Source organism: Lissotriton vulgaris, chromosome 4_2 (assembly GCF_964263255.1).
Source record: "Lissotriton vulgaris chromosome 4_2, aLisVul1.2, whole genome shotgun sequence".
Taxonomy (NCBI): Eukaryota; Metazoa; Chordata; class Amphibia; order Caudata; family Salamandridae; genus Lissotriton; species Lissotriton vulgaris.
Window position 1 is genome coordinate 5,547,888 of NC_141692.1, and position 25,874 is coordinate 5,573,761.

Sequence of the window (25,874 nt, forward strand, 5' to 3'; positions counted from 1 at the left end):
TGGTTGTTGGGAGTCGGAACCGCCATGCTCCCTTTCGCTAGTTCCACTATATCTGCTAGGACCTCGGGAAGGCAGGCCCATTTCTCGATGAGCGTAGAGCAGCGACAGGAACAATTGCCCTATTGGTAGGACGCAAGTTCGGAGATCCTATCGTCAAGGGCCTCCACCTTGGAGCTTATATCTGCTAAGTGGCCTGTAATTGCTTGTAGGAGATCTATTTGCACTTCCATGTTCGTTGATTGCCATAAAAGAGCTTTGTTGGTGGTGCTATTAGTCTCCGTCAAGAATGATTTCTCTGGAGTCATGTCCGCACTGCTATTACAAGCGAGATAGAGCGATTTTGTGTTAGGGGCCCATGGGGACGTCAAAGGCCATGACAAGTTTGGAGTTAGGTCGAGGGTTTGTTCGATCTTTTATTCCAGACTATGGAGAAGTGAAATTGTAGAATCCCCTGCCGCTAGGGCCGGGCCGTCAGGCTGGGGGGCCGTTGATTTGGAATCTTTGGGTTCATCTTGGGGGTCGCTTTTCCCCATGGTCTGAAGGTGTGGGCTGAAGTCATTGGTCTGATGGATTTGGGCTGTTGTCCGTACTGTAAGGCCTCCTGTGGGTGTTGCTGTTTCGATGGTTTTGCTGATTGGAATGTCCAGCCCGTTGTCTGTGGGCGGAGGTAGAGTTCCACCCCTGGGTTGGCCTACAGATTGCGTTGGGTAGGGCTGTTCTTGGGCTTTGCTGGCCGTTTCCTGGTTAGTCCTATGTGTTTCACGTGTGACAGTCTCATCCTTAGATTTACTGGTAGAGGGAGACAAAAGTCTGCTGTGGTGGTTATTGCTGTTTTCTCGGGCTGGGCGTGGAACATCAGGGGAAGCGCCCTGATTAGTATTTTGGTTGCTGCTTAGAGGATCTATTTTCTTGAGAAATTTTCTGATCGAACCCCTTTGATCTACCTCTTGCGGTTTTTCATTTAGGCTGTCAGTAAGTGATTTGCTCCTCGTCACTCTGGTTAGTGGCGGAGTGGTCGGCGGATGCATCTTGGGGCTTTTTTCCGGGATTCATAAGTGAATTGCCCCTTCTTTTTGAGGCCCATGTGGCCAGGGTCCTTCGGGGGTTTCGCTTCCCTCTGACTGGCAGCTGCACTGAGTCAAGGACCCAGCCTCTGATGTCCTCTGTAGACTGTTAATTTATTGTCGGGCGCTCCGCTCTGTCCCTGTCCACTCTCTCCCCTCTTGCTTTGTGGGGGAAGAGGGGTCTGTCAATTCTCCTTTTGGGGAGGTACTTGGTGAGGATAGCGGGGATGGATGGGTGCTCCCTGTCCCTCGCTCTCACCTGGGTCAGTGGGATGGCAGATCTACCTGGGGGTGGTGAGGGTAAACGTGGCTCGCAATATAAGGCACTGTGGGCTCCCAGCCTTAACAATCCTGGCTTAGGCTGCCTCTTGATACTTGTTGCTGTAGGCGTTGCGCTTACTGATGGGCCAACCACCCCTCAGAAGTAAGAGGAGCGACACCTCTATGGGGGCCGCAATGCCATCCCCGCAGCGCGCAGGCAGGAAGCAGGGGGGCAGATGTGCCTTGCTCTCGCGGGTCCGGGGGTCAGCAGAGCTTGGACTTGGGCGGCTCGGGGAAATTATAGCTTTGCCCCCCGCTCGGCCTCACCCTGCTTCCCAGATGTTGTGCTGCTCCTCTCTGCAACGCACGGCGGCCCACCTCCGCAGCAGCGGCGGCAACTACTCGGCTACTCGGCTCCAGGTGCAGCTTCGGCACGAGGGTTCCCAAACGAACGCTGGCTCAGGCTCTTCCGTGTGGTTTACATCCTCCTCCAACCCTCCAGCGCTCGGCTCAAAGTTCGCCACCCGGCCGTTTCCCGGCTCTCCCGGCTGTCAGCGCCCAGCTCCCTGCTCCCTGCGGCTCCCGTTATCTGCGCGGGAGGTGCGGTTCGGCGGGCTCTGCTGGTTTTGACACGGAGCACAGAGCACCCGGTTTGCGGCACCTGGCTTCACGGCGCACAGCACAGCTAGCTCGGCCCAGCTCAACAGCGCCACCTGTAGCTCCTGTCGGCTTAGAGAGAAGGTTCCTGTCGACATGCCCCCACCCATTCCTCAATAATCATCTCAAATCAATCTTTGAAGGAGAGGGCACCTCATGGAAAACCAAGTTAGCCCTAGCAATCAGCAGTTTGAACATCATGGCTGTAAACCTTCACATCCAAGAAATACCATACTCAGTCTGGGAAAGAGCAGTGAAAAGGGAAGTAATGCAAACCTCCTTTGAAAAGGAAATTGAAATTCTATGCTGCAGCACCACCACCGAGTCATTAGATACATCCTACATCCTGGGGAAGGCCCAGCCCCATTTTCAACGCATACTTTCAGACCAGGCACGCAGAAAAATCCACTACACGAGGCTCATTGCCTTGTAAAACTCTGACTTCACCAAAGCCTGGCACTGCAACACAGAGGTCACATTGTGTAGGCTATGTAACTATCTCAAAGAATCTTGTCTCCATCTGCTGTGCTGCTGTCCCAAACCTGCCGATGACCCCCACTGATTGCTTCTTTCCATGATCCAAGCCCACAGGATCAGACATTGCAGAGAGGCCTCGAATCTGTGCTTCTCTGACAATTCACCAAGAACCCTGGCTAGACACAGACTCCATGCATCTCACACTCTTAGATGCCCCTGGAGGGTGATAGTAGCATTACTACATGCCCCTCATCTATCCTCCAGGAGTCACAGCGGCCTCCACTGACTACAGCAAGGGCCGCACGCAGCGATCCTTAAGTCTCCACGGTTTTACGCACCACAAGATGACTATCTTGCACCACTCATCTCCCTTCGCCATCCTTTTGGGCCTCACTCACTGGGGCAGGGATGTTACATCAGCCCTGAGTGGTACTCTAATGCACCCACTTTCTAAACACCTTGGGACAGATTTACAAGCCCCTGGCGACACTTTTGTGTCATTTTGAACATGGGGAAATGACGCAAAAGTGGTGCAAGGGGCTTGTAAATCTGCCCCCTTGAGTTTTAAAACCACACCAGGACTAACTAGTCAGTTATTTTTGCTTTCTTGGATGCTATCTCTTTTGCACAAAACATTGAAAACTTTTGGTCTTATTCTTAACTTTTTTTCTACTAAAAATAATTCGTAATGCTGTTTATTGGGCGGTGTGCTCCTTTTAGAAACACTAGTGTATTTCGTTTCTTATTTATTTAAAAAAAGTCTATAGTAATAATTGTTGGCTATTGTAACTATGTGAAATTATACCACACAGTTCAATACATGCAATTATTTCAATCAACTGAACATGAGAAAATGACTTTATCCCTCTGTGCCCCACACAGTGTGATCTGTGCGTATAACAAGGATGCAAATTCGACCTAAAAAAAAAAACTAAAGGAAATACGTGGGTTATGAATATTTAGACAATATCATTTCTATGGCGGTTCCTATGTATATTTGTTGTAAAAATTAAAACATACATCAAATAACCGTTCCACTCCATAAATTCTTCTTAGAATATATCCACCGTGCCCTGGCTCTTTCGATGACTCCCTCAAGGCTTGGCCTTGGCTAGCGGGCTTATTAAAAGTCCAGGCCATCATTATGTATCCCATACATTCATTTGACAAAATAAAATATTAAGGGGCAGATTTATGAGGCCGTTGCGCCTCTTTGCGCCGCAATTGCGTCACTTTATTTGTCGCAACTGCAGCACAAACAATGCGCCCTATTTACAACGTGACGCATCTAGGAGATGCGTCACGTTGTAAAGCACTGCGCCATAACGAGGCGTTCCTGCGCAGGGGGGGGGCATTCCTGCGCAGGAACGCCTCCTGAAAGTGGCTAAGTGAAATCTATGAAATTTCACTCAGTCACATTCAGGGCAATGCTGCGTCAAAACCCTGTGCCTGCTTGAAGCAGGCGCAGGTCTTGACGCAGCATTGTGCAGATGGTGTACCCCCGAGCCTTGCTGGAGCTGCGTCGCGCTTGCGACGCAACTCCAGCAATGCGCCACATTTCTGGCACAGATGCGTCACGCATCTGTGCCGTTTTTGCACCATGGTGCGCCGCATTATAAATGCGGCGCACCATGGGTGGCGGAGCTGTGGCGCACTGTGGCGCAGGTTAACTGGCGCATCCCTGGGGATGCGCCAGTTAACATAAATCTGCCCCTAAGTATCGTCACCAAGCGTCACTCAGCACCTATTCTAAGGTAAAGACCATAATGAGTTCCCAGGTAGATATTGCTGATGGTAAAGCAAACAGAGCAATGAAACAATTTTCAAATGTAAAAATGCAATGCTATTTTAAGGCAATCATTTTAGAAAGGTTCAGGCAAATTTACAAGAAAATGTCAAAGTGTCGAACTGCGCCAAATTTGGCATTGTCAAAACCCAGTAATGCGCTGTATTCACACCTTTGTGTTTCCCCTGCACTAGTGGAAAAAGAGCTGCTTTGCACCAGCCAGGCACCCTGCCGCCACGTTGCAAGGGTTCCTGCACTGCAGGGACGATTGTTTATGTTCAGGAAGGGACGCATTCCTCCACATAAACAATTGATAATGGCAATTTGCAGCAAAAAACAAGAACAAATTAACACTTTTTCCTCGTTGCACCATTTTAGCACCTGGTATTCCATGGCGTTTTTGGCACTGCCTCAGCCTTGTAAATCTTGGGGCGGAATAAAAAAGTAACGAGTGTTGTGGTGGAACGCCCACTGCAACACCCATTCCACGCCCTCCGGGCAGAGTACTTAGGCGGGAAGGGGTATACTGAGAAGGTGGTGGTAAGCCACGCAAAGTAGCTTTGCTCCACCTTGTAAATATGGAACATGTTGCTGCGCCACTAGAGCGTCAAATAAAAGTAACGCTCCAGTGGTGGTGAGGGCTTGTAAATATGCCTCAATGATATTTCTTCTGAACAAACAAAAGTGATAAATTGAGTCATTTTAAGATAACCTCTTTCGCACATTGAGGGATTGTACGTTTAATAAGAGCATTCGTCGGGGATAGCAACATTTCTTTTTGTGTCGGAGCTCTAAGTGAGTTTCATTGTTTCATTTGTATCCTTCGTCATAACGTTTTACCTATGAAGACATACAAATTACTATGTCTAACTTATAAAAGCAGCAGTACTTAGATTTACTTCTGAACTCCTACTAAAATCTACACACAGCAGGAAGCAACAAACATACGTGCAAAACAATGTTAAAATAGGAAAAGTAGGCTAAAATCAGAGGTCACCTTTTGATTTTACCAATGCCTGTTCATCATGGCAAAATCTATGAAATAGTTACAGCTGCTGCTCAAAAATGCACTGGCAAAATAAACAGTATGTACATAAACCTGTGTCCTCACGCAGGTGCATACACACACCTATGTCAAGTTTGGTGGAAGCATTTGTTTTCTTTTCATTTGCAGTTCCAAGAAGACAGAACCCCATCTCGGAGCAGTAAATGAAAATATATAACAAGCATTTGCAATGCAATAGGTCTCGCAGCATTAAAGTTTGAGTTATTGGCATTGTGTATGACAATGCGTTGCATACATCTTTTAGCATACTTTGAATTGGTGAGCAGTGAGAGTGTGTGCAAGAGTGCTGTTGCTCACAGCTGTTATTATTCATGCAGCTCTAATGATGCACCTCACGCACGGGGCTGACGCAGTTATTATGCACCTCACGCATGGGGCTGACACAGTTATTATGCACCTCACGCATGGGGCTGACACAGTTATTATGCACCTCACGCATGGGGCTGACACAGTTATTATGCACCTCACGCATGGGGCTGACACAGTTATTATGCACCTCACGCACGGGGCTGACGCAGTTATTATGCACCTCACGCATGGGGCTGACACAGTTATTATGCACCTCACGAATGGGGCTGACACAGTTATTATGCACCTCACGCATGGGGCTGACACAGTTATTATGCACCTCACGCATGGGGCTGACACAGTTATTATGCACCTCACCACAGGGCTGACACAGTTATTATGCACCTCACCACGGGGCTGACACAGTTATTATTCACAGAGCTCTGATGATGCACCTCATGCACGGGCTCACAGCTGTTATTATTCACACAGCTCTGATGATGCACCTCATGCACGGGGCTGACGCAGTTATTATGCACCTCACCACGGGGCTGACGCAGTTATTATTCACAAAGCTCTGATGATGCACCTCATGCACGGGCTCACAGCTGTTATTATTCACACAGCTCTGATGATGCACCTCACGCACGGGGCTGACGCAGTTATTATGCACCTCACGCATGGGGCTGACACAGTTATTATGCACCTCACGCATGGGGCTGACACAGTTATTATGCACCTCACGCATGGGGCTGACACAGTTATTATGCACCTCACCACGGGGCTGACACAGTTATTATGCACCTCACCACGGGGCTGACACAGTTATTATGCACCTCACCACGGGGCTGACACAGTTATTATTCACAAAGCTCTGATGATGCACCTCATGCACGGGCTCACAGCTGTTATTATTCATGCAGCTCTAATGATGCACCTCACGCACGGGGCTGACACAGTTATTATGCACCTCACGCATGGGGCTGACACAGTTATTATGCACCTCACGCATGGGGCTGACACAGTTATTATGCACCTCACGCATGGGGCTGACACAGTTATTATGCACCTCACGCATGGGGCTGACACAGTTATTATGCACCTCACCACGGGGCTGACACAGTTATTATGCACCTCACCACGGGGCTGACACAGTTATTTTTCACAAAGCTCTGATGATGCACCTCATTCACGGGCTCACAGCTATTATTATTCACTCAGCTGTAATGATGCACCTCACCACGGGGCTGACGCAGTTATTATGCACCTCACGCATGGGGCTGACACAGTTATTATGCACCTCACCACGGGGCTGACGCAGTTATTATGCACCTCACCACGGGGCTGACGCAGTTATTATGCACCTCACCACGGGGCTGACGCAGTTATTATGCACCTCACCACGGGGCTGACACAGTTATTATGCACCTCACCACGGGGCTGACGCAGTTATTATGCACCTCACCACGGGGCTGACACAGTTATTATTCACAAAGCTCTGATGATGCACCTCATGCACGGGCTCACAGCTGTTATTATTCACTCAGCTGTAATGATGCACCTCACCACGGGGCTGACGCAGTTATTATTCACAAAGCTCTGATGATGCACCTCATGCACGGGGCTGACGCAGTTATTATGCACCTCACCACGGGGCTGACGCAGTTATTATTCACAAAGCTCTGATGATGCACCTCAGGCACGGGCTCACAGCTGTTATTATTCACACAGCTCACAAAAAAGTGTCACTCCAAGTGTCACACGTGAGGTAATGAAATGTCACACATAAACACAATGCAAATATGGGAATGTCACACATACATACACAAACCAAAAACTTGGCAGCTATGCATAAGCAAACTGACAATTTGGCAGCTATGTGCAGCCTGCCCTCTGCTGAGAACTGCAGTCAGGCAGTCTGTCTCCAGGTAGTGCCCTTCTATTTCAGGTATTTTGCAGCAGTGTTGAGATTTTCTTAGAGTTGTTCCTTGCTCAAATGGGTGTAATTTCTGAGGTTTATGTTTGACTTGATTTTGCTCGGGAGAAAGTGGTACTCATAGTTATAATGGTTGAAATGTCACTCATAATTACAATGAAATTATGAAAATGTAACGCATAGCATTCTGAAACCTTGGCCACTATGAACACAGTATTGAACGCACTTGTAGGCCCTTGAGAGAACGCCCTAGGACCCCCTGTATCACGTGCTCCCGTTCAGAATGATTATTATTTTTTTTTTGGGGAGATTAAAATCTGAAGGGTCCTTTATTAGACATATTATTCGAAAAGGATAATTTGTGATCAAATACTTCTAATGCAAAAAAAATAATTTGAGCGTTTAGACAAAATATCAATTTTTTTAATGAATTCTGTGCATGACTAATTAAGGTTCACCATTAATGAGATGACTTCAAAGCTTGAATTTATGTCTGCACGTAAAAAGAACAGCAATGCAGTTAACATGTTTTGCAGGACCACACCTTTTCAAGGCTATGAATAACATTGCATACATATATCTAGAAAAAAACCCTCAAAGAACGTTATATAGATAGATGAACGATGCTAGTAATGGCTACTCCATTTAAAGTGTAAATTGATATCCACCTACAAAATGTAACAGCACAAAAAATTATCACGATGGATATAACGAACAAGATGTATTACTTATGGCTAATAATACTAAAAGTCAACACACACCATCAAGTTTTAAGCTCCAGTTTTTGCATCTCGGAAATCTAACCAGTTACTCAAGGTATGGCAGGATTATATAAATAGTTTTATTATTTGACTTTACAAAATCCTCTAACTTTGCAGTCCGAGATATAAAAGTAAACACCAGTCTACAAAGTTAACAGAATAAGCAGCAATTTGTCATAAGACATAGCCTGGCATTTTTCCCCGTCTTTGAACACATAACACAAGATGTGACAAAATTCAAAGAAGTCTTATTGCTCACTCACCATCGGACCTCCAACATGTTATATTACTGCTGCAGCCCCCTAACTTCCCTTCTCCCGCGCGCACCCATACTTCCAGCGCCCATGCATCGCTTCACTGGCCTGAACAGTGCGCCCTCGTGGTTCAGTAGAGAGAAGTACACCACGAGCCCAAACATGGCGCCGGTGGACAGTGAGTTGCACACGCTAGAGGGGTAGATGGAAGGGACAGGCACAGTAGCATGGAGAAGACACTACTGGGGACTTTCAATAGGTGGCACTAGTGAGCAATGTAGCTCACATTGGTGAATTGTGCGAGGAGCTAGCAGTTGAGGTAGTGTGAGGTGAGGACAGTGGTTGTCAGTGCAAGAAGCTCACATTAGCGGGCTGTGTACGGAGCGGGCAGTAGGGGGCAGCGTGAGTAGTTGGCCTTGGTGGGCGTTGCCAGGAGCTGGCTCTGTTCTACGCAGGAGTCGCTGCCACTTGCAGACACCACCATTGTACTACACGATATGATTGGTGGCAAGAAACGCATCTCCCCATTTTACCACACTATCTGCAAGTTTGGCTCTCCTCTTGGGGTGGGTGGGGGATGTAGGCGCCAATGTATCCTGCAAATAACATACTATGTAAGAAAATAACAAAATACATGCATTTCAAAGTGATTCTATTCTGGTGCGTGGGTCGAGCATACCATGAATGCATTTTCCAAATAAGCGTTCACAAGACAGCTGGATGTGTCTTATTTTCTATATGCATGGTGTCCATTGTTGCATCATCATCATAAGACGCACATTCATGGCTTTGATAGCTGGGTCTACGCTCACAAGGAAAGACATTCAACGATACTGCTGTCTAGCTCCTGTGCTTTGTGCTTCTAGGGAGGCAACTACTCTCCTTTCCCTCTAATCTGCAGGGGCACCTCAACCATCTGAGTGATAGGCACAAAGGTATCCTACAGTTACCTAGGACTCATTCCATGAGCAGGTGTAGGGTTAGAGTCTTGTTCTTCCCAATCCCATGGATGCGTCTGGCTGGTACCAGTAGCATCCATTTGGCAAATAACGCTGTGAGGATATTCCTCAAATATGGGAAGACTCCATTTTGAAGTATGTGCTCCCCTGTGTCCTCTTACCTACAGGGTGGTTGTGTTTAGTGTTAAATTTGAGGCATGTTTCCCATGTACAACAGCCAGGCACTCACACACCAAACGCATGGTTTTCAAAGACGGCGGCTGCCTCCGCAGGCCACGCAGAGCCCCGCTCCGTTTTCTATGTTCATGCCAGCTGCTATGTATGCTAATGATAGAGAGAAGCAGGAAGTGATAGGCGGAGTCCCCGCTGGTCGATGGGATCGCTGGAGGTCCTCCCTCCGGCCGCGCGCGGTGCAGGCTGGGATCGCGGGGCGGCTGCGGGCCCCGGCTGACGGAGCCGTGGGAGATAGTAGGTGGAAAGGACTGCGGAGGACCCGGCGGCAGCCCGCAAGGAGCGGCTCACACCGGGGAGGGGGGCACCCGGCACCAGCGAGCGACCCCGCCCCCCCCCCCTGGATGGGAGACAGCTGGGGTGAGCTGCGGCAGCGCCGGGGCACTGTGGGAGCTGGGGGGAGCTATGTGACCCCCTCAGGGGAAGGGGGGAATGCCTGTATGTGTGCGTGTGTGTGTGCGACGGCGGAGGGGTGGGGGGGACGTCTCCCCGTGCGTGTATGTGTGCTTGTGTATGTGTGTGGTGCTGTGTGCGCATGCGTGCAGGGGGAGGTGTGCCTGTGTATGTATGCTTCCCAGGAGACAGACACGGCGAGCGCGTTCGCGCGCGCGTGGCCTGCGCCGATCGCCTTTTGCGAGATGCGCGCGGCCAGGTGCTGTCTCCTGGGAAGCACAGTCAGTAACAAAAGATCTCTGGCGAGACACAGCGCTTACGCGCTGTTTTCGCTACGAGACCTAAAAAAGAGACTGAAAGTGCACAATGTAGAATAGAGTGCCATGGCTGCACATTGAAACTGCTGTGCCCTCTGAAAGATAAATGGAAATAAAACAAATAGGTTACAGCCCTCCGGCCTGTGTTTAGGGGGAGGTGGTGATGTCATCAGGGCTGCGACTCCGGACTCAGACTGTGGCTGTGGCCTGGCTTCACAGACGCACCTTGAGGCTCACTCTAGGGGCTTTGGGGGCAGCGGTGGGTGTCCTTGGGCCTGTAAACCCCAGTGCAGAGGCACTTGTCAGTCGACCCTGTTGCACCATTCATTTCACCATCAGCTGATGACGTCAGGGCGGTCGTTTCCGGTGGCTTTACCTTTCTTTCTTTGACTTCAGTAAGAGGATTTGTGTGACAGTCATTCTGGATGCTGGGGTGAGCTGGAGGAAAGCGGTGCAGAGTACTAATTATCTAGCACAAAATGTAAATGTCTGCAAATGAACTGTGCACGTGTTTCAGAACATAACAAGCATTAAAAACGCAAAAGGATTTGACTTTCATTAAGTGAAAGCCATTTGCTTTGCTATACAATACCATTAACAAAGCAAATGTTTTTAACTTAATAAGAGGCAAGATCTATTGCATTTCAATGCTTGTTTTGTTTGAGACTACATAAATCAATGCATTCTCTAAGTTGATTATTTTTCTTGCGCACTACTACCACTAGGGAAAGCCAAATAGAGGACTCAATAGGTTCAATTATACCTCTATCACATAGCACCACAAGTTATTTTTCCAAGTCCTCCCTCACTCTGAAACGGACACGCCTTAACTTATGTTTGATTGGAAACGCTCCTTCTTTTACCTTAATTCTATGTTTGAAACCTTTTATTTTTCCCAATTCACCTAAAACACCTTGGGGTAAATATATAACGGTTCTTCAACCAGGGCAGTATCAAGTGTAGCGAAAATATGTTCTTCGGCACCAGACTATAACATGATATCTAATAGGCCTTGGTGGAACCACTGAGTATGCTCATTCATTTGATTGTAACATAAACCTTGCCCTGAATACTTCTACTTGTAAATTCCAAAACATCTTCAAAATAACCAGACAATCGATTTTACGACCTTCATAATAAACCGGTGCACGTTCTGGGGGCATCAACTCTCAATCTTTCCATTTGGCAAAAAATAATTCTTGCATGATAGTGATAATGCTTGCTCCCCAATCAACCAAGTGGCATAATTTGTTTTTACCCACAATTATATTGACACAAGGATCCACATAATCTGCAAGATCTCCTGTTCTTACAGTATCGTCACTAACAACCAACACCATATCCCTCATGTCCTAAATCATGTCTTCTACTTCACTGTCACTGTTGTCTTTAACAAAACCTACTTTCACTTTATTTCTTTGTCCCTGCACACCTTCGCAAAATGTCCATGCTTGCCGCAAGACCTAAGTACAACATGTTTAACTGGACAAGTGCTTCTGCTCTTACTGTGAGTAGAGTTGCCACATCTAAAATAAATGTCTGTTTGTTTGAAAAAAATCTTCTGCGAACTATTGTTTTTTCCTTCTTTGAGTATTTGAAACAAGACTTACTGGAGCAACTGTTTCTACTGCTTTGCCGTCTAAATCTTTTATAGATTTCTGTGCTGTTTCTATACTTTTGGCTACTCTTACAGATTTTTCCAGAGAAGGATTCTAATGACTAATGAACTGATCACACACCAATTTATCACTACAATTTACAAAATTACATTCTGCCATTACTTTCCTTAATTCACTGAAGTAAGTGTCTATATCTTCTTCAACCCTCTGGACTCATTTAAAGAATGTATCATGTAACACAACCAGACTAGGTTGAACATCATACCTACTTACTAATTTTTAATGGTTTCCTGGTACTCATCTGATTCGTCCCCATCATCCCCAAAAAGATCTGGTGACTGCTTAAATGCTGCCCTACCTTCAAACCCAAGTGAATGCAGTAAAGGGTACTTTTTCCTTTCCGGTATAAATCTATGAGCACCAATTGCCCCAAGGTATGTTTCAAAAGCGTCTAACCAATAACGCCATTACATTGGGGGGGGGGGGTAATCTGGGTTTTTGCCCCCAGTCCCTGTGGCCATTTAAGGAAACCTTTTCAACTAAGAAATTTCTGAAAACTAGACACCCAGCTGCGTCCAAGGAGGTATGTCTTGCGTGGATTCCGTAATGCTTTCCTACCCAGAAGCCCATGCAAACCTCAAATTCTGATTTAAAAAGTCAGATTTTTCCACCCACACACTTCCACACAACCAGCATTCCCCAAAGTCTCCTGATAAAATTGGTACCTCACTTGTGAGGTATCATTTTTATCATGAGAATGAGGCGAACGCTGTGTGGTACCACATTTGTGCCAGCACGGTGATCCCAGGCAGAACCTTCAGTAAAATGTGATGTTTCAGCTAAATTTTGGTTTGCAGGGGATTCTGGGTAGGAAAAGGTTGGGTAATCCATGCTAGTCATACCTCTCTGGACTCCCCAGAGTGTATAGTTTTTAGAAATGTCTGGGTTTAGTTAGGATTCCTTAGATGGCCGCCGAGACAGGGGCCAAAATCCCAGGTGACCCCCCTTGCCAAACCAGGTTGTTTTGTGAGAGATGATTTTGATGTCTCACAGTACATTTTGGGGTGTTTTCTGTTGTGAGCACTAGGCCTAACCAAAAGAGTGAGGTAGCATCATCGGAAAACTTTGGGGAACACTGGGTGATGGGACATTTATGGAGGTCTGGTAATCCTACAGCTTTCCCACACAGGAAAGTTATAAACCGTTATGTTTTTAGCTACATTTGAAGTTTGCAGGACATCCTGTGTAGGAAAATGCAGGGAAATCCACGCAAGCCATACCTCCCTGGACTACCCTAAGGTTCCAGTTTTCAGCAATGTTTGGGTTTGGTTGGTTTCTCTAGATGGCCGCTGAGTCAGGGACCAAAAACGCAAGTGACTCCCTTTCAAAACCAGGCGCTTTTGATATAGGTCATTTTGATGTCTCCACAACATTTTGGGGTGTTTCCTGTTGCGGACACTAGGGCTACCCTACAATTTTGCAGAATGCAGCATGCATGGAAGTTTGTGGATCCACGCAGATTCCAGAACCTTCCATCAGAGAAATATGAGGAAAAATTTGGGGGGACAAAGTTTTAAGTTTCCAAAGGATTTTGGGCACCAGAACCTTGTCAGAGTCACACAGGTCACCCCATCCTGATTTCCCGTCGGTGGCTAGTATAGGTTTGCTAGATTCTCCTAGGTGGCAGCTGAGCTAGGGTTCACAATCTCCAGCTAGGCACATTGCAAAAAAAGAGTCACTTTTCTATGGAAAAATGAGATGTGTCCACATTTCATTTTGGGCTCTTTTTTGTCACTGGCACTAGGTCTACCCACACAAGTGAGGGACCATTTTTATTGGGAGACTTTGAGTAATGCAGGGCGCATGGTAGTTTCTGGATCCAAGCAGATTCCCCAAACTGTCCATCACAGAAATATAAGTTAGTCTTTTTTTGACAAAGTTTGAGGTTTGCAAGGGATTCTTGGTAACAAATCCTGGTGAGAGTCACAGAAGTCATCCCATCCTGGATTCCCCAGAGTGTCTAGCTTTCAGTAATGTACAGGTTTGCTAGGTTTCCCCAGTTGCAGGGTGTGCTAGCATCCAGAATCCTCAGCTAGGCCCATTACAACAACTGTTCAGTTTTCACTGGATAAATGTGATATGTCCCATATTGCGTTTTGGGCCGTTTCCTAACTCAGGCACAAGGCCTACCCACACAAGTAAGGCACCATCTTTATCGAAAGACTTAGGGGAACACAGAATTTTAGAACAAGGGTTATTACCCATTGACTTTCTATGCATTTGTGCCTTCCAAATGTAAGACACATGCAACAATGTAGGCTTTTGACTCATTACCTGGAATTACCGAACAGACCCCTGCAAGTATCTGTGTGGCCAATCACACAGGCCCCTGCATTCGACCTGGGACATACCCGTCCTTTACCTACCCTCCAGCTTCGAAACAAACAGCATTGGTCGTCTTTTCATGTCACTCTAGCAACCATCTGGACTTACACTCCGGCTTTGCGACTCCCTATCACGAGAGTTTTACAGCCCTGATGAGTCACATCAAGTACACGGTGTGATGAAACACGTGTCAGCTGGCAATCATTGTCTGTACTGATCAAGATTGATTGATAAATCTTTATCATTGGCAACACCTCGAGTCTGACCCTCATTTATGTATATGAACATTGTTTTTACTGTGGGGTTCTGACACTAGAACCTACTTTCCTTTGATACGTGTAAACAGGACTGTGTTCTGAAATGTAGGCTTTTGTGATTCCTTTATTGCGATTATTAAGGAATTGCAATTAAGGAATTGCAAAAAGCCTATGCATATAGGAATCGCTATAAAATTAGCGATTCCCAAACATTCCTTAACCCCTTCGATGCTCATGACGAGCTCAGCTCGTCATGAGGCACAGTTGAGCTGTGCTGATGACGAGCTGAGCTCGTCATGAACAATGATAAATCTGAGAATCCAGCGCTGGAGAAAAATATCCCTATCAGCCAAGGTGTTAATTGCGACTCGCAAATTGCGAGTTGCATTTAAAGAATGCCTTCCCATTCATTCCTATGGGCATATAGGTCCATAGGAATGAATGGGAGATTGCATGCGCAATTTGCGAGTATCAATAGGTTTTCGCAAATTATGCATGCAATTTCAAGGGTGCAATGTGTCAAAAGGACACTGTGTTGAACACCTGAAATTTAATTGTGGACACATGTTGGCACACACATTCTCCAAGAGCATGTGTGTGCGCAAGTGTGTGCGCAATCCACAACTTTGAAAAAAGGAACTTTAGTGAATTTTTCAAAGTTTTTGCAAATTACCATCAAGTTCAAATTGATGGTAATTTGCGCCTCCTATTAGCAAAATCACTATTTGAGATTTGCATTTAAGGAATCGCAATTTGAGATTCCTAAAATGCAATTGCAATTTAGGAAATCGCAATAAATTGCAATTCCTTAAATTGCGAGAGGCTTTCAGTTTCATGCATCGCAGAGGCACTTTTTGCAGTCATAAATGGCCAATTTTTGCGAATTGCACCGTTTGCGCTCACAAAAAAGGTTAATGCATCTGTCTAAAAGTCACTTTGAAAAATGGCCTCTAATTCACTTGCTGCTTGTATTGGTACCCACAATTTTGGAGATGTGCAAATAACTTCTTCTAAACTCTATATTTTGTTCTCATTTCGGAAATACATAGGTGCCCTTGATACTCTATATTTTACCAAATGAATTGCTATATACCCAGTACACAATGAAAAACCATTGCAAGATGCTGCTCAGTTATTGGCTCTGGGTTCCTTGGGTTCTTGGTGAACCTACACTTCTGACATATCACCACAACCAGAAGGGCCCAGCAGATGTAACAGTACATTGCTTTTAAAAATCTATCATACGTAGAAGAAGGTACAGGTGAAAACGTTGGCACAAACAGCTGTTTTCTTCAACTAATTTTTAATATTTCTTTTTTTCAACTGTTAGTTTCTATAAAAAAACGTTGAAAGATCTACATAAATTAACCCTCGCTGAGTTCAGAATTCAGACTTTTGTCTACTTCTCAGAAATGTATAGCTTTCCAGGATCCATTATTGCTTTCACACCAATTTCTACCACTAACTGGAAGGAGTTTGAAACCACAAAAAGTAGCAAAAACTGACTGTGTCCCAGTAAAATGCCAAAACTGTGTTGAAAAGTTTTTTTTTTTTTTAAGTCAGCCTGTCCCTGAAAGCTGGGAAGATGTTGATTTCAGCACCACAAACTCTTTGAGGATACCATTTACAGGAAATAAAAAGGACGCTTTCTTCTGCAGCACTTTGTCCCCATTTTAAAAATATAAACAATATTTAGCTGTATTTTGGCTAATTTCTGGGTCCCCTCTAGGGGAATATACAAATGCTGGGTACCCTTAAAAATGACCATGCTGTTTTAAGGAAATAATGCATATTTTGCATGGATACCTTAGTGAAAAAAATGTTACAGAAACCTAAGAGCCAACTACCACAAAAGCTTAGCACAGGGAGGCCTTGGAAGAAGAGGGTTAACACAATATTTCAACACATCATCCTACAGAGCAGCTAGCCATCCACTGCTCTGCCACAGACTCTCCCAACTGTCCTGCACCAATGCCCCCACAGTCCGCAACAACACTTCACGAGTCATGTAATCACACAATGCCCATGCAGGGGTTACCCACGTGGAGAATGTACTACATTTATCCTCTTACTTGGCTAACTCAAACAACCTCAAAAACTATCAGCCATTCTCACTCCTCCCCTTCGCTGCTAAAGTGGCAGAGAAAACAGTCAACAGAGAAGTGATGTGATTCATTGAAGAGCACCCCGTCCTTTGACCCGTCCCAATCCAGATTCTGAGCCAACCACAGACCTGAGACCATCCTACTCGCAGCCACGGACGACATACTCACTCTCCTCGACCAAGGCCACTCCGCAGCCCTCATTCTCCTTGACCTGTCTGCAGCCTTTGACACCGTCTCTCACCTTACACTGATTACCAGATTACATGACGCAGGCATACAAGGAACTGCCCAAGACTCGATCTGCTCTTTCCTCACCGAAAGAACCCTGAGGATCAGACTACCGCTGTTTCTCTCCGCCGTCATGGAAATCACCTGCAGAGTCCCTCAGGGATCATCATTGATACCGACCCTATTCAACATTTACATGGCCGCCCTCATACGCATCTTCTGACAACATGGCCTTAACATCGTATCCTACTCCGACGACACCTAGCTCATCCTCTCCCTCACCAAAGACAACACCACAGCTAAACTCAACTTCCAGAGGGGAATGCAAGGAGTCGCAGTCTGGATGACCAGCAGGTGCCTCAAACTCAACGCAGAGGAGACAGAAGTCAGCGTGCGACAAGACCTGGTGGCCCACCGCCCTCGTGTTAAAGATTGCAGGGATCTGTTAGCATGAGCTAAAAGCCATTTTGTACTTGGCAGCCATTTTAGTCAGACATGAGCTCGCCATGTGCTGTTTCCCTCTTCCAGAGCCTTGCACATCCTAAGAGGGGCATAGCTAGTAGAATGCACCTGCTCTTAGTATAGAACTGTCCGGGTACGCTTACTAATGTGCTCAGTTTGGACACTCCTCCCACTTTGTTGAGCCAACAAATCGTGTATACCCATTTTAGTCATTTTGCATGCTGGTAAATGCCAGGAACTCCCCATGGTTTAACGCTGACTAATGTAACCTAAGCATATATAAGGTCCCTGTTTTCTGTACTCCTTAGAATGCCTCGTACAGTTCCTAAGGGTGCTGTGTGACGTAGTCTCCCTCAGCTGAGGTTAATAAATATGTCTTTTATATTACAGCTTCTGTGCCAATCTCTTTTCTGTTGGTTTAAAAGAACTAAGTGTATCAGTGAGACCCCTGAGAAGGTTTCTATTTTCTACACTTGGAAGCCCACCAACCCCCACAGATCATGCCAAAAACCTTGGCATCGTACTCGATTCATCCCTCACTGTAAACCGTCAAGTTAACCCCATCAACTCCAGCTGTTTCAACACCCTCCGCATCCTCCGCAAGATGTTCAAATGGATCCCCCGAGTCGAGAAAAACTGTCACCCATGCACTCATCACAAGCAGACTGGACTATGGCAACGCACTCTACGCCGGCATCAACAAGTTACCTACTCTGCAAACTCCAAACCATACGGAACACTGTGGCCAGACTCGTCCTCGGTATCCCCCGGTGCGAAAACAAATCAAAGAACGACTGGACAACAAAGCCCACAACAGCTAAGAACTCTTCAGCATCGTCAAAGAGCTCTCCAACCCAAGCGCCGGAAACAACGACATCACTCCCTCGCAAGACCTCTGCAACTCACTCCCCTCGTTTTTCCACTGCAAGATCGCCGAAATACACAACAGCTTCGGCGCACCAACCTCGCACCCAACCACCGAACTAACACCCCTCACCTCCACCATCTGCGCCTGGACCCCAGTCAACACCGAAGACACCACCCGCACGATGAACACCATCCACTTCGGATCCCCAACCGACCCCTGCCCCCACCACGTCTTCAACAAGGCCGACTCCATCATCGCCCCCCAACTCCGGGATATCATCAACGCCTCCTTCAACACCGCCACCTTCCCGGAAAGCTGGAAGCACGCCGAGATCAGCGCCCTCCTGAAGAAACCAACAACGGACCCCTCCGACCTCAAGAACTTCTGCCCTATCTCGCTCCTCCCTTTTCCTGCCAAAGTCATCGAGAAGACCTTCAACAGACAGCTTGCCGCCTTCCTCGAGACGAACTGTTCCCTCGACCACTCGCAGTCCGGCTTCCGAGCCAACCACAGCACTGAGACCGCCCTCATCGCAGCCACTAACCAAATCAAATACCTGATCGACAATGGAGAAACAGCGGCCCTCATCCTCCTGGACCTCTCCGCAGGATTCAACACTGTCTGCCACCGCACCCTAGGGCAGCACCTCAGCAACACCGGAATCCAAGAGAAGGCACTGTAGTGGATCATCTCGTTCTTCGCCGGAAGAACCCAGAGAGTCCCCCTCCCCCGTTCAGATCCGAGGCCACCAAAGTCCTCTGCGGCGTACCTCAGGGATCATTGCTCAGCCCCACCCTCTTCAACATCTACATGAGCCCCCTCGCAGCCATCGCACGCCAACACAACCTCAACATCATCTCCTACGCCGATGACACCCAACTGATCCTCTCCCTCACCAACGACCCAGCCACCGCCAGAACCAGCCTACACGAAGGGATGAAAGACGTCGCCGAGTGGATGAAGAACAGCCACCTGAAACTGAACTCAGACAAGACGGAAGTCCTCATCCTCGGATCATCGCCCTCCGCCTGGGACGACTCCTGGAGGGCCCCTGCCCTGGGCACCACTCCCAAGCCAACGGACCACGCACGTAACCTGGGCTTCATCCTGGACTCCTCCCTCTCTATGACCAGACAAGTCAAGGCCGTCTCATCATTGTGCTTCAACACCCTGAGCATGCTCTGAAAGATCTTCCGATGGATCGCCACTGAAACCAGGAAGACGGTCACCCAGGCTCTTGTCACCAACCGACTGGACTACGGAAACACCCTCTACACCGGAACCACAGCCAAAGTTCAGAAAAGACTCCAACGCATCCAGAACGCCTCCGCACGACTCGTCCTGGACATCCCCCGACACAGCCAATCAGCTTGAAATGCCCACCAAGGCACAAGAAGACTAAGGCATCTTGCTGGTATCCTCTAAGGATGCCACCTGAGTACATGCCAGCTCAACCTCAACACTAGAATCATGTCAAGGGTAAAACAGCACAGTGTTTGATACTAAACATGGCAGACTTCGATAGTGCCACAATGGAGCTGGTTATCTCGGGGTTGCCTGATAGCCAGCCCAAGTTATCCAAAAATAGTGATGCAGCACATGTGACCTCTTGAAGATCTCCCCTTGGCTACCAATGGTACCATATACTCCAGACTTAAAGGGAGGGTTAACGTAACTTGCCATAAGAATGCAACAATTCACATGATCTTTTGTGGAAGAGAGCATTGGCACTGGGCCTGGTTAGAAGGTCCCAATGCTCTTTCATTTCTAAAAACATTACATCCAGAGCAAAAGTGAAGGAGGGGTGACCATCCAAAAAGGGTACTTTCCTATATGCTCACTTCCTTTAAGCTCAGTATTCACACTTTTTCTGACAATCACTTATTGTCTCTCATTTATCAAACGTTTTATATATAGCACTAGCTAGACCCGGGGGAACGGAGGGCTTTACATAATCAAGAGCCAGGGAATAAACAAGACACTTAGTTACTGACATTAAAACAATCTTAAGCTAATGTACAAACAGCTATAAATACACTTTGAAAAATTTGGCAATAAAAGTGGAATACACTATGTCACAGACCGCTGCCAGGTCCTGGAGGCGGTTAATGCTTAATGGCAAGTCTCCACTTAAAAGTACAATAAAAGAACGAACATTCAAGGTCAAAGGGGCAAAACAGACATAAACGGGTCAGATTGAGCGACTGATAGGACCAAGGTTGAGAATTGTTCAAGTGTGACAGTATTTCTTGATGAGCTGGCATTTAAGGTCTCTTTTGAAGCCAGAGAATTAAGGGTTGCATCATCAGTCCTTTGGTAGGGACTTCCATATTCTGATAGCGTTACCCGAGAAAGAGCCTGGTTAGATTCTTTTTTAGTTTGGGAGGAACAAGAAGAAGTATGTCGGAGCTTCTCAATGCTGTGTATCAGCCTGATTTAATTAGTTTGTTGTCTAAGTATTCAGGGATGTTTGAGTGAATGGCTTTGTGTTTGATACAGGCGGTTTAAAAATTGCATCTTCCTTCTATAGTAAGCCATTGAGTGTCTTGAGTACAGGTGTGATGTGCTTAAATCGCTTAATATCTGTTATGAACCTGGGTGCCATGTTTAGTACAGATATGAGGGGAGCGAGGTGCAATTTCGGGGTCCTGTGATGATAGCATCCCCGTAGTCAAGTTTGAACGACCCATTTGAAGTCATCCGAGTGAATTAATGATATGATTTTTTTAAGGTTTTTAAGTGTGTACATCGTTCCTTTGACTGATTTGTTGGTGTGTTCTTCCATTGACAAGTCTTTCCAAGGTGATCCTATGGATTTCGCCGTATTGCAAAGAATGAGAGTACAGTTTAGAACCTTCAGGTCTTTGATCCAGTCTTTGATAGGAAGGTGATTACTTTTGGGGGAGAACAATATCGTTTCTGTTTTAGTGGAATTTAATTTCAGATGGTTAGCATCAAACTACGATTATATATTAAAAATCTACGATGGATCGCAAACAGCTAGCTTCTCCTCCGGATCGCCCCTGAGCACTCTGGTATATGAAGTGCATGTAGTTTGAAGAGTTGAAACAAAAGTTCATGAGTGGTTCACCAAAGTTGGTGCAAGTAAGTACTTGTGGTTCCCAGGATCTCTAGACCCGGGGCATGGCCCGGGTTTCAGGATACTTTCCCTCATCAGTAGAGACAGGATTTGGGGTGGATGAGAAGGCCTCCAAGTAACCGTCACAGGCCTCGATGCCTCTCCGGCGCGCAGGTGCGTCTCCAAAAGCTCGTCAGCTTATGGGCTCCTGGGAGCCCGTTAACAGAAATCTACGATGGATCGCACACCGCTAGCCTCTCCTCCGGATCGCCCCTGAGCACTCTGGTATATGAAGTGCATGTAGTTTGAAGAGTTGAAACAAAAGTTCATGAGTGATTCACCAAAGTTGGTCTAAGTAAGTACTTGTGGTTCCCAGGATTTCTACACCCGGGGCATGGCCCATGGACTTTCAGTTAAATATGGCTCCCTCGAGCCATTGGGCTGACGAGCTCGGATAACGCACCTACGCGCCATGAGAGGTACCAGACCCGATAATATTTGGCAGCCTGCACAGCAAACCCCCGAAAACTGCCTATACTCTGCTGATGAAGGAAAATAATCCTGAAACACCGGTGTCCAGAGTTGGTGCTGCAACTTTGCTTTTACACTTCAGCATCTACGAAAAGCGCACACGCTTTGAAGAACTGCATTTACCGTGATGCTCTTGGGGTATACCCACTGGTGGGTGGAGTAGTGTGCGACCCATGGACTTTCATTTAAATATGGCTCCCTCAAGCCATTGGGCTGACGAGCCCGGATAATGCACTTACGGGCCGCGAGAGGTTCCAGACCCGATAATATTTGGCAGCCTGCACAGCATACCCCCGAAAACTGCCTATACTCTGCTGATGAAGGAAAATAATCCTGAAACACCGGTGTCCAGAGTTGGTGCTGCAACTTTGCTTTTACACTTCAGAATCTACGAAAAGCGCACACTCTTTGAAGAACTGCATTTACCATGATGCTCTTGGGGTATACCCAAGGTGGGTGGAGTAGTGTGCGACCCATGGACTTTCACTTACGATTATATATTACACAGTGTGACATTGAGATGACGGATGTCACTGGGGGATTTAATTTTGTAGTAGAGTTGTGTGTCATCTGCAGGGAGGTGAAATTTGATTCCAGCTTGTTTCAGGATGATTGAAAGGGGCTTCATGAAGAGATTAAACAGTGACGGGGAGGGGATTGAACCCTGGGGCACTCCAAGAGAGATCAGTGTGGGTTTCGAGAGGCAAGACTCGATTTTGATTTGTTGTGACCGGTATTGGGGGTAAGAAGTGAGCCATTCTAAGACAATGCTATTCATGCCGGCACAGATCCTCAAGTATTCCAGTAAGACTATGTGGTTCACAGTGTCCAAGGCCGCTGATAAGTCAAGAAGGTTATGTATGCATGCATCACCATTGTCTAAGGATCTACGTATGTCATCTCTGATATTATAGGTGCCTTCCAGGGAGTTTGTTTAAATGACAATTAGTGATTTAAACTGACTTAGTAGGATAAGTTAATGATTCTTACAGAAAAATAATTCATCAAAGTGGATGGGAATCATTAGTTTTCAAATGCGACCACAATTTCATGTAGGGGAGAGAGAAAACCAGGCAGCAAGAGGGAGGCAAAAGCTTTTGCCTCCCGCTTACTGCCTGGTTTTCTATTGCCTACCACATGGAGATACTGAAGAATTACACCAAATATTGGAAGACCTGCATGACTTCACCCGATCCCCTGTTGCACCGGACCTATTTTGAATCTAGATTCATTAAATGCTCATTTCTATTCCGTGACACATGACATTAACCCAACGCTTTTTCTGGTCTACGCGTATCTAACACGGATAGATTACCGTTTTCAGCCTCGACATTTGTGGCTTCTCTACCCGAATTAACATAGGTGGTGGTTCCTCTAGATATTCGGAGTAGCTGTATTCTCTCTCCCCTACATGAAATTGTGGTCGCATTTGAAAACTAATGATTCCCAGAATCTGACTGGAGATTACACTTGGTTCTATACAGTATACAATTGACACCAGTCCTGAAGATGGTCTCAGAAAGTGTTATCTAGGGACCGAAACGTCGACCTCCACCTCATCCTCGCTTTGTCTCATTTATTTAGATTTTGGATAGGTGTTTTTAGGTTCTGTTGAGTCATATATTAACATATCTTTTTTGTACCTGCAGACCTAATCAATTTTGAATTATCTATATCTGTATATGAAATCAATGACCTTTTTACCACTTGATAAATTCTATTTTCTTATACACCTTTGTGTTTGTTGTCTAATGTATTGTACATGTGTTTTCATTAGCTGCGGCTATATATAATCAATAATCCACTTTGATGAATTATTTTTCTGTAAGGATCATTAACTTATCCTACTAAGTCAGTTTAAATCACTAATTGTAATTTAAACAAACTCCCTTGAAGGCACCTATACCTTTCTACTTAATCACCCAAGCCCTCAAGGGTATTTTGGGTTGCTCACTGTCCTATAATCATCTCTGATATTAAGCATGGCATTCCAGTGCTACATCCTTTCCTGAAACCTGAATGGAAGAGTCAAATAGGTTGGAAACCTCGATATGTCGGTTGAATTGTTGTCAGACACATTTTTCCATAGTTTTGGCAAGGAATGGGAGGTTGGAGATAGGCCTGATGTTAATGAGATCATTCGGGTCTGCCCTGGGATTCTTGGGAATGGGATTGATTTGACCTAGTTGAAGGGAATCAGGTACACAGTCCGAGGCTAGGGAAGAGTTAATGATTTTTGTGCAACACAGGGCAATGAAGTGGTTACGGTTGTGTCCTATTTAACAAGGAGGGGGTCCATGGTATGAGAAGCAGCTTTTAGTTTTGCAATGATATTGAAATCCTCAAGTTCATTCATGGGTTGGAAGACAGACAAATTTGCGTTATTTTTCAATTGGATGTTGAAAAGGTTGCCGCTTTTACCATTAGGAGCCATATTTTTTTGGGGGGGCGAGGTCCAGGGGACAGAATAAGATAGTGTGTGGAGTATCTGGGTAGATTGGTTGTATGAGGGGTGGGGTTGGGACTGCAAGGAAAGATTGATCAATTTTCAATAATTTGTCTGTGAAGAAACTGGCATATTCTTCACAGCGTTCCTTAGAGGCTACGTTTTCTTGTGAGGGGGATTTGGTGGTTTGTGGTCTGACCATTTTAAATAGATCTGTGGGCCAAAATTTTTGGGCAGTCAAGTTGGTTGAGGAAGAAGGTGGCTATTTCTCTGAAGATGTGCTTTTTTATCTCATCCTTGCATTTCTGAGTATCCTAAAATGTTTTGATGATGGGTTTTGTCTCCAAGTCCTTTCAGCTTGCCTAAGATGTCTTCTATCATTGTTGAGATCCAAGTTAAAACAAGATTTTGATTGTATTGATCTTTGTTGTTTTAACTTGAGAGGTGCCACTAGGACCAGAACATTGGTTATAGCATTGTTGAAGAATGTGGTCAGGTCAATTACGTTATGAGAGGAAGGGGGATGTTCAAGTTGTTTCCCAGATCTTGGCTTCAAGGTCCTTTAGAGCGACTTGTTTGATGTTTCTGGCCCATTGCTTGGATTTCACTGAAGAGTTTAAGAGTTGTTTAACGGGGGTATCAATGTTGAACACTATGAGAAGGTGATCTGACTAGTCTATAGGTAAGATGGCTCTAGGGGAGGCCAGTTCATATTTGGATATAATCGCTTCAAGTGTAGAGTTTTTGATATGAGTTGACTTATTGCAGAGTTGATTAAGGTTGTTCATTTCTAGAAGGTTCATGAGGCGTCTCACTGTGGAGTATTCGGTGTTGTTCCAGTGCAGATTAAAGTCTCCTAGGAATACGTCCTTTGTATCTGTTAAGGAAAACCGAGTTAGCAATGTTGATAATTCTTCGCCAAAAAGGGAGCGATTTCCTGTGGGTGGTAGATGGTGCGGAATTTGATAGGTGTGAATCCATTACCTTTAACTTCGACAACGAGGTATTCAAAGGTCAAGAATTAAGCATTATTTAGTAAGGATAGATGTATTTAAGCTTTGTGGATTATGTCTAGACCTCCACCAGTTTTTTCTTATGATCGAGTAACCAGGTGGGGTAAGTAGATCAAGTATGGCATTTGAGTGGTTATTGAGCCAGGTTTCTACGAGGATGGCGATATCAATTTCCTCACTGAATATGGTTTCTGTGATATCCGTAGCGTGTTGAGCTGCTGATCTGCTGTTGACGAGCAAGCAAGACAAAGTGGAAGGGGTGTCTTTAGCCAGTTGTAGTGTCTGGATGGTGGTGAATTGAGCAGGTGGTCTGAGCGAGTCAGTAGTAACGTGGGATCTATTTCTGCCCACAATAACTGGAATGGTGGAGGGATTGTGTGCCACAATCAGAGACTTTACAGCCGATCTGCAGTTGGCGGGCAAACAAGCTA